This window comes from Sodiomyces alkalinus (genome assembly GCF_003711515.1).
Source record: "Sodiomyces alkalinus F11 unplaced genomic scaffold SODALscaffold_1, whole genome shotgun sequence".
In the NCBI taxonomy this organism is placed as follows: domain Eukaryota; kingdom Fungi; phylum Ascomycota; class Sordariomycetes; order Glomerellales; family Plectosphaerellaceae; genus Sodiomyces; species Sodiomyces alkalinus.
In genome coordinates this window covers 1,465,250-1,470,128 of record NW_021167079.1, presented here as the reverse complement: position 1 = coordinate 1,470,128, position 4,879 = coordinate 1,465,250, and positions in this window count along the sequence as shown.

The window sequence follows — 4,879 nt, the reverse complement described above, 5'->3', positions numbered from 1 at the left end:
GCTACTCCTCGCGCGACTTTACTAACTAGGACCTATTTCGGGGCTTTTACGGACGTAATACTTACCCCTTACACTATACCGATCCGTTTCCCGGGCTACTAAGAATCTTAGTAATCCATATATCGTCGTTAAGGGCTAAATTCCCTTAGGCCTAAATATTACTTATATTAGCGCTTTTCTTCGCTAAGCCCTTACCGCCGTCTTTACAGTCTTTACTATAATAATCCTTAGACCGGTATCCCTTTTGACTATAGTTATAGTACTCCTTATTAAAGGGTTTATCTAACCTAAAAGTCTTTTAGGCGTTAGGCGTAGTTATCGACGATAAAGATTTTATCGCTTATTACTACCCCTTTAAAGTGCTTTATAACCGTTTAGCGGACGGATACTATCCCCTCTACGACGGGTTATCCTTCTAATAGTAAGAGTAGGACCTCTTCCGGCTATCGGACCTATTATTCGGGGAGCACGTCTCCTAAAGTAACTATGCCTCCTACGCTACTATATAAGCCTTTTTAAGCTTAACCCGTTATTCGCAAAGCTTATCGCGGAACCGTATAAGTAGTCGTCGAAAATAGTTATACGCACGCTCTTCGCTACTATACGTCTTTTGCCCTAATAGGCGATAGTAGTTATTCTATTATTCGAATAACTTTATCGGCGTTATCTCGCCGATAATACGTAACTTATATAGCTCCTCCCGGTAGTAGAAGTGCTATAAGTCGCGAGATAGGTATTCTCGCCGAACGAACGCCTTAAAATCGTCCTATATAGGCGATAAGAGCTTCTATTCGTAGCTCCGCTATAATATCTAGTAAGAGCGTTCTAGCTTAGTTAAAGCCTATTTAATTAGCTAGAGTACGGGGGCCTCTGCCCGAAAACGGTTCCCGGCCTTAACCGCGGATACCTAATCGTTAATCTTAGTAACAGTCGTGTTCTCTCCTAGCGTCTTATAGTTATAAACCGGTGGCTTCTTGTATTCGCGCTTTATCGCCGGGTATTCGATAAGCCTTTATAGGATAGCTTCGTTCTGCCTTTATATCTACTAATTAAACTCTTATTACTACTATACCTAACGCGTTAGTAGGGCGAATAGGTTCTTAGTAGTTATCGGGGATGGTTGCCCTATATAGTAGGAAGACGCGTAGCTCGCTGACTATTTAGCGCTCCTCGCTTATTTAATATCGAGTCTCCATGGACGACTATCCACGGATAACGTCCGCGTTCACACCGAACTAAGGGACGATACCGAGGCCGTATTATTATTATTATCCTATTAGTCCTAACGCTCTTCAATACCTCGAATAGGCTCTTCTTATTACACGCCCGTATCCGCCCGCTCGGCGTTGGCAGTGCTTTGTAAAGTCCGCTTTAATAGTATCTTCGGCCCGGTAACCTTATAGGTATAGAAGTTAAAGAATTTATCAAGGAATAGGCTATAATACCAGGGAAAAGATACACCGTAACGGATAATACTATTCGGACTTAACAGTCATATATTATTAAGACTTTAACTTAAGGAGGAAAAGGGGACTTTTCCCCCTTTACGCTAATATAGTAATTTAGTCTCGCCGAGTACTCGGCGATCCGAGCGTATCCCCGATTATACACAGTGCTAATCCACCGTGCCACTTAGTTTCTTATATAAAATCCTAGCGCACTCTCTTTAACCCGTTATATTTTTATCTAGAAAGCTAACCGCTACGGAACGCCGTTATAAAGCTATAAAACTAGAAGTCGCCGTACTTGTATAGGCCTATAAGACCCTTCGTATATACCTCTAATTATATCGATATCCTGTCGTCGTTCTAATAGACTATTAATTAACTAAAGGAGTAGTCGAATAGAAGTCGTTAAAGATAACTAACGTGAATAAGATAAATCCACGTCTAGTCGCTATCTCTATATTCCTTAGTTAATTCCGTCTTAACGTTCGCTATATTCTAGGCAGATAGAATATTATCCTAGACGCTCTCTCCAGACTTCCGATAGCAGATAACACGGATTCGTAGGCTTTAATAGGCACTAAGAAAGTCAAACGCGTTAATAAGGCTAAACCACCCTATATAAGCGAGCTAGACGATATCTGGATAGACTATAATCACGCTCTTAACGCCACGGACGCCGATTATAGCCTAATATATATATTAATTAACTATAAGATACCCGAAGATTTAAAACGGGACTTTATCCGGGCATACTAGGAGGATCCAAAGTATAAGACTATAATAGCATATTTATCCACACAGAAATCTAGCGTCAGGAATATAAGCGGACGGTATAAAAAGACCCCACCTATACTCTGCCAGGACGGCCTATTCTATATAGTCGGAGAAGCTAATAAGACACGACTAGTGGTTCCGGCAATCCTAATCCCTAAGGTGCTATAAATAATTCACGATAATAACTATTACTTCGGGGCCCGACGTATAATACACGCTTTAGACGCTTTTAGTTTTTAAGGAAAGGTCCACGTAGTAACAGAATAGGCGAGACACTACCCGGTATATCTTAAGAATGCCACGGACCGATAAAAACCGCTAGGCGAGTTATAACCTATTAAATACCTATCCCTGCCTTTTACTATAATTATAATTAACTTTATCGTCGGACTTCCCCCCACCGATTATATATACTCCTTTTAAAGAGTAAAGACAAAACCTATAGATAAGTTCGATATACTTCTTATAGTCACTTATAAGACTAGTAAACGAACGCTACTAATCCCGGGGTATTTAATATATATAGCTAAGGAACAGGCCGAGGTCTTTTTACGTATACTTATACTAATAGACTAGGGTCTCCCGACTAAGATTATCTCTAATAGGGACGTAAAGTTTCTATCCGAATTTTAGTAGGAATTATTTAAGGCCCTCGGAGTAAAACTAGTAGTTTCTACCGCTTAGTATTTATAAATAAACGGATCCTCTAAGTAAAAGAACTAATAAGTCGAAATCGTTATTCGATATTATATCTTAACCAGCGATATTTCCTAGCTAGACGTTTTACTAGCCCTATAGTATACACTTAACCAGGCTTACTCTATAACCCTTAAGATATCACCGAACGAGTTCCTATACGGATTTCACCTATAGTCTATCGCAGATATCACCGCGGGCACTAGACTACCCTAACCTTTCCATCGCGAATAGAATAACTATATCCGGAACTTATATTATCAGAAAGCCGAGTATTTAGCAGTTATTGCGATAACCGAAATAAAACGACGATACGATACTATAAAACGTGCTTACACTTTCCAGAAAAATAAAATAGTGTATCTCCGCCTATATAGAGAATATAAACTACTAGGATAAGCGAAAAACGCTAGAAAATAGTTATAATAGCGAGTCGGACCTTTTAGTATCGTTAAGGTTATTAATCCCCTCGTATACGAACTGGATTTTCCCAGATTCTAAAAGATTTATAGGGTTATATCCGTCGCGTAATTAGTTCTAGTATCTACGGATAACCCTTTTCGTAGGGAAAAGATAAAACTAAGACCTATAATCGTGGATGGCGATGACGGATAATAGCAGTCTTTTAAGATCGAAAAACTATAACGTAGGCGTATAGTTAGATTCGGAGGCAGGCTAATAGTCGAATACCTAGTTAAATAGAAGGGCTAGCTAACCTAGTACGATAAATAGTATCCACGACACTTACTAATAGAAAACGTAAACGACCTAGTATATATATTCGAACGCAGAGATCCCGTTATAATAGCCGAGCCATTTCCTAAAGCGATAAACACCGACACTATAGAAGATAAGATCGCGCGGAAAGCGAAATAAAAATTTCAAACTCTAGTCGAAGTCAGGTTACTACACGGACGTCGAACGGATAATAAGGAATATACCGAAGTTCACGCCACGCACCTATAGCTAAATAATAAAGGTAAAAAAGTATAGCCGCTCTTAGCTAACGTTCGGAAAAGACGGAAGGACCACTTTTCGCCCTACTACTATTTCCGGAATACACGCCCTTACTACGGATAGGGTATACCCTTACGTCTCCCGGAAATAACCTTACCTTTAGCCAGAACTACGCCACGGTAAATAACCTACCGATAAAATTTCTCTTTAAACACGGTTACACGACTTATTCTTTTTTTATACAGGGAGTTATTTCTTTACGTAAACCTCCCTTTATCACTTACACTACCTTTCTTTCGGTAATCCCGATATCTTTTTATTCTCAGTATTTCCCTTACTCTTATTTTACTATAGAACTCTAATTAGCACCTCTATATTTCCCAGGACTACTAAGGAGAGCAGCAGATATCTATATAATAAGCAGGAGGACCGCTAGCAAAGTTTAGCGTATATTCGACACTTATATAAACGACTAGCAGTAAATAGAGCATAAACTAATAATATAAAGTCCCTAGAACTATCCGACCGTATTTTCATCTACTTAAAAGGACAGCAATACATTAAAATATACTAAGACGTCGCCAGATATCTATATAAAGAATTCCGAGCCTATAAGTAGCACCACGATCTTATACTATTCCTCTCGGCAGAATAGCGTAGTTTAGTATAGGAGCGAAAGGCTATAGCTGTATACTACCCGGCTTAGATAGTAATTAAGGGTGATAACCCAGTAAAAATAGGAAATTTATATAAAGATATTAAAAAAGCGTAAGCTAGCCTATAGGTCTGGGAAGTATAGGCTACGGCGTACTATATATAGATAAAGGGAATAACACGTAAGACGAAGGAATAGAACGAGGAGTGGACGGTAATCGTTAGACGAATAAAGAATAGCAGATTCTTACTAGACGATAAGAGTAGTTTGGAAATATATAATAGGGCACTGGCAGAAACCGTAAGGTTTAGGTATTAGGAGGATCCTATATATTACACGACGGAATAAA